The sequence below is a fragment of the Lathyrus oleraceus genome, chromosome 4 (assembly GCF_024323335.1).
Source record: "Lathyrus oleraceus cultivar Zhongwan6 chromosome 4, CAAS_Psat_ZW6_1.0, whole genome shotgun sequence".
NCBI classification, from domain to species: domain Eukaryota; kingdom Viridiplantae; phylum Streptophyta; class Magnoliopsida; order Fabales; family Fabaceae; genus Lathyrus; species Lathyrus oleraceus.
The window spans coordinates 94,059,591-94,073,994 of record NC_066582.1 but is presented as its reverse complement, the minus strand read 5'-3'; the positions used below and the strand labels follow the sequence as shown (position 1 = coordinate 94,073,994).

The 14,404-nt window shown below is 33.5% G+C and overlaps 2 long non-coding RNA genes across 2 annotated transcripts; one reads left to right on the top strand and one right to left on the bottom strand.

The window, feature by feature from the left end:
- Positions 1-646: 646 nt before the first annotated feature.
- LOC127135237 (uncharacterized) lies at positions 647-2,266 on the top strand. The gene is made up of 3 exons (XR_007808475.1): positions 647-1,136; positions 1,418-1,495; positions 1,819-2,266. It is a non-coding gene; the product is annotated as an uncharacterized LOC127135237 (long non-coding RNA).
- A 10,146-nt stretch (positions 2,267-12,412) lies between these two features.
- On the bottom strand, positions 12,413-13,285 carry LOC127073611 (uncharacterized). Its single transcript, XR_007785812.1, has 2 exons — positions 12,903-13,285; positions 12,413-12,786 (listed from the first exon to the last, which is right to left on the bottom strand). It is a non-coding gene; the product is annotated as an uncharacterized LOC127073611 (long non-coding RNA).
- Between the last annotated feature and the right edge of the window lie 1,119 nt (positions 13,286-14,404).

Genomic DNA, 14,404 nt, shown 5'->3' with positions numbered 1-14,404 from the left:
TGCCAAAAAGAGATTAATTCAATATATGCATAAGGACTCGTGGCTAGATGTGTTGGCTGGTGTAGTTTGGGATATATGTAGGTTTTAGACATAAGACTTCCAGTCATGTGTTAACCTTTCAATGAAACTTGACATTTTCCAGCTAATTTATTCATATTTGCATGCATTGTTACTTAATGATTCTGAATTGGAATGCTTGCAGGTAAACTTAATGAATTATTCTTCACTTGGAAATGGGTCCCTCTCTAGATGGGTTATAACCTTAAAGCTAAGTGGAAAGTTACTTTCTAACACCAGTAGGAAATGGGTCCTTCTTATGTTTTATGTAGAAGACAATGTACTTGTTGGTAATATTGTTGGCAACAATAATCATCTCTTTTATCCTTATTGCATCTTTTGTTCTTGTTGTATTCATTTCCAGTAATATACTTGATAGTTCCATGATGATTATTGAACAATATGATTTACATCAATCAAATTTCTTAATATTTATTCAATTCTATCATTTCATTATAGGTTAACCTACATTTGGTTTCTAAATGTAATGTCTTATATGTAATATCACATTTTATCTGAGAAAAATAATATATAATAGTATATAAAGTATAATTGTCATACTTTAGCATAATTCGTCTATTATGTAATGTTACATTTTAATAATTTGTTAATAATATCACAAGAATAAAAAAGTTAGTTTGGTGTTTTTGTGTAATACATTAGCATGATCAATGGTGTAGATATACATACTTGTTGCAGCCAGTGGAGGGACCAAGATTATTAGGAAAGTTAACCCCACATTTACTAGGGAGGCCAACAAGAGCATTCACAGTCAGTCCGGGCAGCATTATAGCTGCATTTTCGATACACATACAGACTGCTTGACGACTAGATTTCGTCGTAACATGGTTGTTTGAGACCGTAACGTCATTGCAACATGGTTGCAAGATAACATCTATGATTGCGGCCACGTAAGGGACGCACGGTGCTACGAGATTTTTTACTTGCTCTAGTCTCATGATAGGATTAATGGTTTTGCATCAATGCGTTGGGTTTGTTTTTTTAATCGTTTTGATTTACAGGAAATATATATGAATCATTGGTACTTGAAGCAGAAACTGATATGGATGTTGAATTATGTAAGTCAATTCTCTCTTCTTTTATGTTAGAGATGATATGAAACCATTGTTATAAGAATTTCACAAATAGTCTGTCATAAACTATTAACTAATAACAACAGTGATTTAAATCATGTTATGAAGTAACATGGCTCATGTTCTAATGAGTGAAGTCTTGTATACATATGTTTGTTCAACGCAAACATCTTATGTAGTAGTATGGATTCCTATTATAGCTATCTATATTTCTAGAGCAAATAACATCTTCTATCTCACAATTTTCTACTTCTTTGCCTATGTAGTGCGCCACTACGAGATTGTTTACTTAATTCATGACAAGCATGAAGAACAAGTTACATTTGTCAATGAGAAAGTTCAAGGTAATATTCCACCGTTTGCGACTTCGCATACATTTTTTTCCAATATTTTATAGAATGAGTTCATTAGGTTACCATTTCAACATGGCATTCATGCTAGTGTTTTTAAAATTACGGCTATAGTACCTTATATACCGTAACAAAATTTGAACAAATCGCTATTGTTATGTGATACACTATTTAGAACAAATTGTTGTTAAAAAAATAGTGCCACTATAGTATTGTTGTGTTTCAGAAAAAATCATTCTAATTTTTCTTTATCTTTTAATGAAAACATACTTCTGATTAATTTGGTTGTTTTTGTGATTTTTATCAATCATTGGCAGAGTTTTTGAGGGAGAAGAAATAAAGAGTGTGGGGAGATTCAAAGATTGGGCCATGAGAAGGTTTTCTTACAAAATACATAAAGTAATAATGCACACTACTTTTTGATTAATTTCAAGTTGGATGTGAAATTTATCAACGAGTTTAAAACTTTGTTGGACAAAGATGAAAGAGTCATTCGACATCTTTTGGTAAAGAGGGACGAAGCAATCACTGAAGATTTCCCTCCCATTCCCGGGTATAGCACAATTAATGATGAAGAACTTGACAATGAATGGGATGATGTAGCCGAAAAGGAAGATGACTTTAATGATGATGTTGGAGTAATCATCAGAGATGATGATGATTTGAGAATGTTAGAGAGTCAAATATTAAAATAACGAAGGATTGAGAATGCAGCTAAATAGGTAGTTTTTTCTTTGCCTTGAATTTTTTGTTCCTTTGTTTTTTTGTAGGATATAAATTACATTTGAACGTTGTGACTGTGACTCTAATTGAATGAAGATCATAGTTTATATCATATGTTTTTTAACTAGGCAACTTAGTGAAATAAATAGATGTTTGTTAATTGAAAAATTTAAATTATTTTAACATATTTAAAATATTTTTTTAAATAATTTATGTGAAAAATATAGCAGTTAATGCGAATGTAATTATTAGGAAATTCTGACGGTTTTAACGGACATGATATTTTTTATGCGAAATATAGGGCGTTTAAAACCGCCACTATTTCCAAACAAAAACTGCCCGTTTAAACTATGTATATAGCGGCGGTTGGTACGGCGTTTAATTGCTAACCGCCATAAGTTTCTTAGCGGTAGCCAAATTTATGGCGTTTTACAAAACGTCGTATTTGTTAATTATGGGGTTGAAACTGCCACAATCTTCTTAAAATAATCGCCACAATGTACACGGTTTTTTGTAGTGATAGGTGATTATTTTATGTATTTTATGTACTTTATGATTTAATTTGATTAAAACACATAACGAATTAAATAATAATTGACTAATTAAATATTGGCATTATATCGTGTATGATTTGGATGAATCGATGTTGATTATGCTTCGGAATCCAACTTCTGTATGGTGAAGCAATGATACATCGATTATTGATAAGTTACACAATATGATTGATCAATCTTATATATGATATAAGTAATTCTGGTGCGATGATGGTATATTGGATATATTGTTTCTGTTTCATCAATTAGATCATGTAATTATTGTTATTCTTTTGAACAATAAATGTTCATCTACTTCGGAATTCGACTTTAGTATGGTGAAGCAATGACCTTTTAATTAATCGAATTAAATAATTGATCGTTATAATCTTGATGGTATAAATGAATTGCATTAGAGTTTATGATGGCACAAGAGTTGTGTTGTCAAGAGTTATAAAATTAGATTTATAACGGCGCAAGAGTTGTGTTTTTAGGATTTGCAAAATTTTATAATATAATAATAATAATAATAATAATAATTATTATTATTATTATTATAAAAGTTGTTGGAATAAAATTGGTTTGTACCATAAGGTTTTGATAATAAGAAATTATTTAAAAAACAATTGGGTATACTAATAGATGTTCAAGTGTGCAGGATCATAAACTAAATTTTTTTATATAAACTTAGTAATGATACTGAAATGAACATTTAAAGAGAAGCTAAAAGATCTAGAACTTGAAGGATCAGAAACTGAGAACTAGATTCTGAAGACTCAAACTATGGAGGAGGTCAACTTCTGAAGACCAAACTCTGAAGAAAGTAAATCTCTGAAGACTCAGACTCTGAAGGATCAGAACCTGAGATCCATACTCTGAAGGCTCAGACTCTGAAGGAGGTCAATTTCCTCTAAAGTTCTCAGACTATGAGGTCAGCCAACGCAAAGATCTAGAAGACTCTGATAAGTCATTATAAGACTCATAGTGCAATTTGTCTTCTTCTGATCACATGCAGATCCAAACAAAAATCTACACATACAACTGAGATGTAACACATAATTCCTCTTGAAGCAAATTGATTTCAAATATCTTTTCAACGACGTTAAGCATATCAAATAATATTCTAACGTCTATGATCAAGCTTCTCCAAGACTCACTTGTGCCAGCTCTTCTCTTCAACGACTTTTTTGTGTGTCTCTATATAAGGAGTTGGAAACTTGAAGAAAGATAACCAATATTTGACAATAAAAAGAGTTTTTACTCTGTCAAACCAAAACACAAGTTTAATTTATAATTTCTTATCATTTATATATTTTAGAAATTCATAAGTCTTAAGATTTTTTTAGTTGTATTTTATTTATACGTCTGATTGTATATCAAGTGTAATATTCAAACAATCTTTTAAGTTAGATTATAAGAAGTCTCTTTCTTGTGTGCTTGAGAAAATGAAGTCTCTTGCCTGTGTGCTTGAGCCTTAGAAGTATCTTACTCGTGTGTTTGAGCATTAGAAGTCTCTTACTTGCGTGTTTGAGCATTTATAATCAGTTGTGATTATAGTGAAATCCCTTGGAAGTGCAAGGGAACTGGACTACTCTCATTTTGTGGGATAATCCAGGATAAATTTGTGTTAGACAATAGGCGACGATCTAGAGGGGGTGATAGATCCCAAGTTAAAAACTTTACAAAAGTTGTTTTGAAAAATTTAACGGCTAGTGGAAGTGACCCGAATCGAATCGTCTAAACCAAACCACTATCAAAAAGCTCGGATATGATAATGAGAACAAAATAATCAAAATACGTTTAATCATAATCACTTTAATGTTATTATAATAGTAAAGATTATTCCCAATGACAAAATACCCAAAAATGTTATTGAGACAAATCATCGAACACCTTGTGTGCAATCGATTTTGTTTAGAATTTTGTATGGATTTGTTGATTTGAAAATCCAATCACAATCTAATAGATTGTGATCAACTCAACGAAACCTCTTTCAAAAGGTTATCAATAAGTTTAGCCAAACATATTGATCACACAATCGATGAATTCAACAATTTGCAAATGAAACGTAAAAGAGATAAAGAGAGTATACACAAGGATTTGGTTATGCAATTCCCCAATCGGCCTCGCTATGGGTACGTCTGCCCTTAAATCGAACTCGAATTGAGATAATGAAATTTAACCTTACTTTACAAAATTCGTTTATAAGAGAAATATAGCAATCAAACACTACAAACCCTATGTTTGATGTTGATTCTAACACTTTCTCTTCCCTTGATCTGAGCTTGATCAAGTCACAAAAAATTACCAATTTGATCCACCGTCTCACGCTACTCCTTTGCAAGAAACCCCCATTCTTCAAAGCTTTCACTTGATCGAATCCAAAATGTGAATTGTTGTAACCCAGGATGATCCACTATCTCACGCTACTCCTTTGTAAGAATCCCACATTCTTCAAAGCTTTCACTCGATCAAATCCAACTTGTGTAATCTTGTCCAAAACCTTCAAATCCCTAATTGATCTTGAAGGAAAACCCCAACTTGGTTTTATTATTTTAAACCCTCAAAGATCTCAATCCAATTTACAATTTAACAACCTAAATTAGACGTTAACAACACTGATCCTATATGGTACCCAAACAAAGAAAAATTATGTGTAGTTTATTTGTGTGTATGCATAAAATGTAGGTTGAAGATGAAATGAAAAATTTGAAATCCCAGTTTCCTGTAGGTTTACTCTAGAACCTTACTAGAAATGATGCATTTATTAAGTATATATATGTGCGCAAGTATGAAGCAAAAGGAATTCAAGAAGTTTAGAAAATAATGCAAATTTTCAAGATTTTTAATGCATGTCCCGACCTATGTAAGCCATGTGTCGACACATACGATGCATGTGTCTACATGTATAGGCGGCACATCAAATAGAAGTTACATGCTTTAAAAATGACTTACATGTGCTGACCTGTAACTCGTATGTGTCGATACATAGGAAAATGTTTCTTCTATATGTCAGCTCATAGCATATATGTGTCGACACATATACCTATTTTTCATATAAAAACTAGTTTTTAATGCATGAAACCTTTTTGTAAGACCCCAATTTAAACCCTAAGATCCCTTATGATATCTCATCATATGCATTGGCTTTGGGATCACACCTTGGCATCCTCGTTACCCTTCATTCATTGGGTTTGTATTAGGAGAGATCACCAAGCACTTTTGATTGTATCATACTTTGCTTTTCATTATTTACTAACCAAAATACCAAAACTATGTCAATGTATAGTTTAACTCTTTTGTATGTAGTGTGTGTGCTCACCTATGCTCCATCAAACTCATATATAGGGTTTGAGACCCTCAGTGCAAGGATACTAATCAATAGATGGTTCACATTAACTTTAGATATCATATACGGCTCTCCATGATCTTCACATATCATTTTGATCAAGAAATCATCAAGAGTTTGAAGTTTGTTTGCGTTGGAAACCCTAATTCATCTAGGTATCTTGTGTGATTTCCTCAACAAATTTATTCATCATTTGATCAAATATTTCAAGGGATACTTCATATTACATCATATTATACATATATGATCCTCCATGAGTCCCAAAAATCAAGATAATGTCAAGCTAGCAAGACGATTCATGTTGGTTGACCAGGGAAAATCAACTAGTCAAAACTGGGGTTCCCTAGACCCTATCTCCTAGAATTTGTGTCATATGAAAATGATTACAAGATCAAAGTTACTCATAATGACATTCCAAACAACTTTCATGTTGAAGTCTAGATCTAGTTTTTCTTGGAAAGTCATTTTTCATGGTGAAAGATTATAGGTCATTTTGTTTGAACCCTAGTTAGGAGGTCAACTTCCCAAGACCTTAACTTGCTAATTTTTTTATGATATGAAATCCATTAAAACTCCATGATCAACTTCAAGATTTCCTCTTCAGCTTTTATGTTTATAATAAGTTCAAATTAAACTTGCAAATGCATGTGCCAAGAGGAAACATTATAGGTCATTTTGGGCCATTACCATTGAACAAGTGATTTTCCTCAACTTCAAAAATACATAACTCCTTCATGCCAAATCCAAGTGAGGTCAAATTTGTGACCAAATTTAATAGGTTTGAAATAGATACAACTTTGATGAATGATCTGTTTCCATTTGAAGTTCATAACAAAAGTTATTTAAGGTGGAAGAAGTGAACATTTGACTTGGTACTTAGAAAATTTTCAAATATGTTTGATTTCCCAAACTTCCACCTCAAAATTCATCATGATACAAGATTCAAATGGAAAAGTGTTCAACATGAAAGTTGTTCCCCTTGATCTCACCTTTCCAAAACGTCTAAAATCATCTCATTTGGATCATTATTGAAGGACTTGCGCATGGGTGCAATGCATGGTACCATTTGGATGTTTCTCATGTTCAATTTCATTCCAACATTGCATGGCTTAATGCATTGCTTCCAGCATCACATGTGCATGATTTGGACCTTTTCCAATCATTCTTTGGGCTTTGTACATGCCAATGCAAGTGCATGATGTAATTGCTATTTTTGGATTTCAAATGGAAGTGTGTGGAAAGCATTTGAATTGGCTATAAATACAAGTGCAATGAGCTCAGAACTTCATCAGTACCTTGACCAAGCTTTGCCAAGACGATTCAAACCCTTCATTCCATAGAAATTATTGATGATTTCATTGAAATCGAGTTTGAATTTCACCTTCTATTTTGAAATTCAAACTCCAAGAATTCATTTCCCTTCCATCTCAATTGATCACTGCAAGCAAGAGGAAGAGGAAGAGGAATCAAGCAAATCCAGATCAAAATCAAGTAAATTTGAAGCAACTTGAAGGCAAAAATTCAGAAACTTCATCTCTTCGATTCTGTCTTACTTCTTCACTATTCTTTGTGATTTTTGGTTTGCTGAAGTCCTACCAATGTAGGCAACAAGGTTGAGTTGCTTTGAGGTCAAATCGAAGCAAATCAGATCATGAACCTCAAATTTCAAATCCATGTATCTTTCAATATACTTGGAATTGGAAGAAATGGAGGTCAGATTCATGTTCCTGAGTATTTTTTCTTCAAATTAGTGTATTCATTTTTTATTTTTCATGAAGTCTTGGTTGGACCAGTCTGGTGGTCCTCACCGGAGAAGATGACCGGAGCTAGGGCTCTGGTGGTGTGTTGACATGACATGAACCATCTGATCTTGGTCCAACGTTTTAATCTGAGCCATTCTTCCTGATTACCACGCGTGTACATGTGTTGACTGCTGAAAATGATGGAAGCGCACGCTTGGCCATCAGATCTGCCACCTCAATTAATGAGGGAGATCTGATGGCCCTTGTTTATTTGAATTTTATTTTTATTTTCTGATTTTTCATTTAATCATTTATTTTGTTTAATTCATATTAATTTCATTTTTAATCCAAAAAATATGGGACTTTCACCAAAAATCTTTAAATATTTTTCTCTTTCATTTTTTGAATTAAAAATATTTTTTGGATTAATTTTGATATTTTTCAGGAATTAAATGTTTTTGTGCATATTTTTAATTATTTAAAAATACTTCTGAACTTTTAAAAATCATGATTTTTTTGTCTAAGGTCCTTTGACCTTGTTTGACCAAGGATAAATCTCTTAACCATTTATTTGGTGTTTTAAAGAGGTGTTAGGTTTTGACCAAACTAATTTGTATTTTAATGCATTTTTAATTTGATTTTTAATTGATTAAATGTGTAAAAAGTATGTTTAGCCATTTTTATTGTCTTGTGATGTTGGACTATTTGTTTGGGCCTTGGTCAAGGTTGATTTGACTTTTATTGGATTAAAATCATTGGATTTAGGGGATTGGTGAAATGTACATTTCATCTCCCAAAATGAATTAATGATTTTAATTTCAGGTATGTTCCTAGAATAAAAAATTAAGAGGAAAATGATTTGGCACAAATTGCTCTAGGCTATCAAGTCTCAAAGGAAAAGTTAGAAGAGTTAATCGAAGTGAGGGAAAAAATGATTTCGACCAACCTTCCCCCTTCATAATTGTCAACGACAAATTTTTTGGGGGCATAAGAGTTTAGAGAAATGACTAACTCTGGAATTTTTGAAATTTTTACCATTGACAATATTTCAAAGAATGACTGACGAAAACTCATTATGGAGTAATTAGAAAACCCAACATGAATGACAAATTGAAATACCAAATATCGAGCTTTAAGTTACATCATCATTGAGAATGAACTATTCAAGAAAAATCCATAAGGCGTTTTATTTAAACGCCTAATTGAAATGGAGGCTTATTTAGCAATCTCTGACATCCATCGTAGAGCATGTGGCCAACCATGTTAAAAGGTTGTATCGAATTCGCCAAGAGTTTCCAAGAATGTCAAAAACGCGAAGACATTCAACACGTGCCAGCAAGTGAATTGCACTCAATAATCAAGCATTGGCCATTCAGAGGTTGGGCTTTAGACTTAATTGATGAGATAAGGTCACCATCATCTAAACATCAGAGATATATCATAGTAGGAATAAATTACTTCCCCAAATGGATAGAATCCATACCCTTGATTAATGTCAACCAAGAAGCGGTTATAAACTTTACCCAAAATCATATTATTTATAAGTTTGGAATCCCTCAAACAATAACCACCGACCAAGAATCAATACTCACTGGTCGAAAGATGGTGCAGTTCGCTTTAGAACCAAGGATCAAGTTATTAGCGTAACACCCTATTATGCACAAGTAAATGGCCAAGTTGAAGGAGCCAACAAGATTATAATTGGATTAATCAAAAATCATGTAGGCCATAAGCCAAAGAATTAGCATAAGACCTTAGAAAAATTCTTGTGTGCTTGTCAAAATTCTCCTAAGGAATCAACTAACTCAACTCCATTTCGAATGATGTTTGGACACAACGCAGTGTTTCCTGTCGAGATCTATCTGGAATCAGCTTGGATTCAGAGGTAAACAGAAGTTACAAAGTTAAATGGAAGATTGGATTTGAGTCTCTCAAAGTGAGCCTTGGCTTCTCCAATTCAGGTGTTGGTCAGCTGGGCAATGCCAATCAATCCCTCGATCTCCATATCTAGATTGCTGATGTTGTCGAAGTGGTGAAGGTCAATTTTAGCTCTCTCGTCCAATCTAACCAGGTTAGCATCATTAATTTCATATTTATTTTTCTCAACCTCCTATATCTTCGACTATAACTCTTCAATTTGCTACTTCCACTTTAGAATATCAACATTATAAGAGGCGGTCTTGTTAATCTCTTATTCTAGTTATTCGATTCGGCTTTGAGATTCAACGGCCAAAGCCCACTATTTGCAACAAACATTAGCTTGTGAAGTCAACTTGGCTTCAACGTAATTTTTATTCTTAAAATCTTGGGTTACTATTTACTTGAGAATTCGGAAAACAATCGTTAGTCTTCCCAAACAGGGTCACTCGCGGGATTGACTAGATTGATCCCAGAACCTACGTGCAAAAGTTATGATTATCATGTGTAGTGCCTGTCATACCCTAAAATTCACCTTACCCTTCATAATGTTCATCTAGGTCACCAACCCTAGTCATATGCATATCCTTGTGTCATTTATTTCATCTGCATAGCCATGGTCCAATACATGAGGACATGTATCTTGGATTCCAAACTTTGTGCTTTCACCTAGTGGAAACTAGGGTTTCCTAGAAGTTTGAGGTTCCTCAGTCAACCAAACCCTAATTGGAGGTATCTCTGGATGCTTGTGTGGTGCTTGACATTGAAGATTCAACTGTGGCTTCTTGGTGAAGCAAAACCTTGGTTTGGGATTCCTACTTGATCATGGCCTCATAAACCCTAATTATGACTACCACTCATAGGGTGTACACCTAACCCTAATTCCATCTAAGTCCTTATCATCCATTATGCTTGCTTGGCCAAGATTCATTCAAAAGCCCACTTGTTCTTATTCTTGAGGTTTCATTGGTTGGATTAAGTCATTTCAAGTCCTTACATGTTCATATATTGCTTAAGGGCATCCTTTGGTCCAAGCCCATTCTCATGGCACCATAAGTTCCACTTGTCTCATTCGTGATCATTTCATCTGGTCATTGGGCATCCAAATCCACTTCATGCCATTTTCAATGCCTTGGTGATTTTGTCCATGGATCTTTGGTTCATTCATGGCATTGCCCATCCATGTTTTTTAAGGTCTTAGTTACTATACTTCTAACATTGGATTTTCATCCATTTCAAGTCCATTCAATTCAAAACATGTTCATGTCAATCCATTTAAGTTAATTCAATATCATTTCAATCCATACAATTCATTCAAAGTTAATTCATATCAATTCAAATATCAATTTCATTCATATAAACCAAATTCCATCTATTACAAACCATCAAATTGTCCATACATGCACAATTACACAGAAATGACCATTTTCTATATAAGTTAACTTTTGGTCAACTGTTGACTTTTTGGTCAACCAGTTGACCAAAGTCAACTAACCTACCTTGACTATCCTAAACCCTAAATCTTTTGCTTCATTCTTCCATGATCCATCAAATGTCCATGATCCTTTGCTAACTTTCTTCAAGCCTATTTCACTTGGTCATGTTTACACATCCCACAAAACCAAGCCATAACACATTAATCATGTCATACCATATGCCATACCCCAAAATTTACCCTACTTATTTCAATATTATATGGCTTATTGCTACATCCCTCTGCATACATAATCGATCATTCATCTGCATATTCATACCAATTTTTTTATCCAAGCCAATCATTTCATCTGCACTTTATATTCATCCGTTCATCAAATCACCATCAACACCTTTTGGAATAAAAGTCAAAGTTTGACTTAGTTGACTTTTGTTACTGATTCGTGAACAATTGATTCAAAATTCATTTGCATTTTCGCATCTTTTGCATTTTTAACTTATATCAAAAAGATAATTAAGCTTACATTTTCAATATTTATTTCAAAATATCAAATTTGTTTTTGTGTTAATTAATTTCTAGCATAAGAACAAAATAAAATAAATGTCATTAGTTAATTCAAATAATTGTTTATTTCACCCTACATTTTAATAAGTCATTACATTCAAGTTATTTCAAGTATAGTCCCATGGAAATCAAGTGACATTTGAAATCAAGCCTAAGGTTCTACAACACATCTATAACATATAAAGTAAAGTGAAAGCCAATCATCAAATCTCTCCTAAATTCAAAGAGTCATATATCCTTCTGAGGTCAATGCTCAGATATTGGAGAATGCAGTGCGCGTAGGTATCAAAGGAAAGAATGACCAGAATGTGATTGAGAGGTTGAACAAAATGGAGGGTCTTGGAAGGATTTCTATGTCTGCTCACCATGATGCTTCTTTCATTGCAAATGAGTGTCGTCAGTCGATCACCAACATTCATCATACCATTCAAAACATTCATATGCAATAAAAATACCATGACAATGCAAGCCATGCGATGATACTATCGAACCTATTAGTCGGAAAGAGAATAATGGTTCCGGTGTAATCAAACGATGTAGTTCTGTCAAGGAAGCCAAGGATGTGAATGTGGATAACTCTACTTTTTTTCTCATCTAAAAACAAAGAGTGAACTTGCAATTATAACCATTGTGTACATAATTTAATGCATGAAGAACACTTCATTTTTTCCGATCAAATTTATATCACAGCCAGTTACAATATGCCTCACCATCGGTTTCTTCGACATCATCATCTGTCCCGTCTACAGCTTTGCCTTCAGCAGCAGTGTCTACAACATTAAGCACTGCCATGACTAGTTCAAGTTTCAGTATATATTCTAATCACATGTCAAACTCATCTATACATAATCCCATGTTTTAATATCCATTCAATAAATTATAACATTTGTAAACCAATTAACAGCTTGTAGACTGAAGTTCATAACAGAATAACCAGAATTCAAACAAATCACCTCAGAATTGCAATCAACATTTTTTACACTTTCCAACTAACATCCATTACTAACATTCGGAACCTCACTCTGCATAATAAACGCATATCAATCACGCATAGAAAAACGCACGCATCAGTCTTACAAGCACAAAGAAACAAAAGAAGTACGTAGAAGATGAATTAGAAGAAGCATATAATTCATACCTGTTTTTGTCTTCGCGTCGAAACCGGTGAGTCTTCGCTTCGATCCACAATTCGTTAGTTGTTGTTGATTTCATGAAGCTTCGAATCGTTGAATACCTCTTTGAATCCAAAACATAATCCATGAAAGATATCAAACGCAATGCCGTGAACCAATGGAAACGCGACACTGTTAAGGTTGGATGCGAACTGATGCGATGCGAAGAACAAATGCGAGCTGTTACGATGAAACGTGAGGATGAACTCTGAAGATGCAATCCAAAAAACGCAATGATTCGTGAAACCGAAGGTGCAAATCGCGTTGCTGCTCTGAGCTTTTTGGATAAGAGTTTTTAGCTTGGTGGTGTTCTTTCGTATTTGTTAATTTTTCTTTGCAGAAGCGCTTTTCCTCTTTTGCTGCTCAGCCCAAACTTTCTATGCATACATGCTTCATAGAATACACCCCCCTTAGGTTCATCATCCATAATTGGGCCTGGAACCAGGCCCAAGCGAATCTTTTTTATTTTTCTGGACTCAACACTACCTGATCAGGGCCCGCACCCCTTTCATCTTTTAAGGCCCATTTATCTTGTATTTAATCATGATCGTTTTGTATTTTATCATGATAACTAGTTTAGATCATTAAGATATTAGAGATTAATCAGGTTTTAGAATTAGATTTAGAACATTAGGTTAATTAGCATTTTAATTAGAATGTTCATAAGTAGAAATTTAAGTCTTAATTAAATTTTTTAGAATTTAATTAATCTCAATTAGGCTATGTTTAGGTTTAATTAGAATAATTAGAATATTTATATTTTTTTTTTGCATAATTAGGTATAATTAGGATTAGTTCTTAATTAAATATTGATTTTAGGAAACAATTTTTTAATTAATTCATTTTTTGGCATATTGACTATTTTGCCCTTAGGGCTTAGAAATCCTGTTTTTTTGCATGATCCCTAAGCTGAACCATTTGATTCAATTAATTGATTAATTCATTCAGGGTTGTACATAGCCTAGCCAATCTCTATGAATCCCACTGATTAGTGTTAACCAAAGGTCAATTTGGTCAACCAAATCCTTTGTATTGTGTTGTAATCCCTCAAGCCTATTCAAGTGATCAAAAGACCTTTGATCACTTGATTGGGAAAGTCCATGATGCTCAAGCTATATTGGATATACTGAATCTCAGGAGCTCAAGACCTCAAGGTTCAACTGCAAGATCAAGACTTCAAAGTCAATGTCAATCAAGCATAGTTGACAAAGTGGACTACTTCTCAAGCACAACAAATGTCAACACTTGTCAATCATAATTCAAATTGTGTGGTACGAGCCTAGGGTATGGGATGAATAATTAATCTTAAAGGAGAATTCCATTAACTCATTTTGAATATCTTTGGGTACGGGACGAATGACCTAGTTGCTCATCGCATTCACCTTTATTCATAGACTTTAGCACAACTCAAATAAAATGATTGTCAAGTCTTATTCTATAACAAGTAGCATTGCATCACCAAGATCAA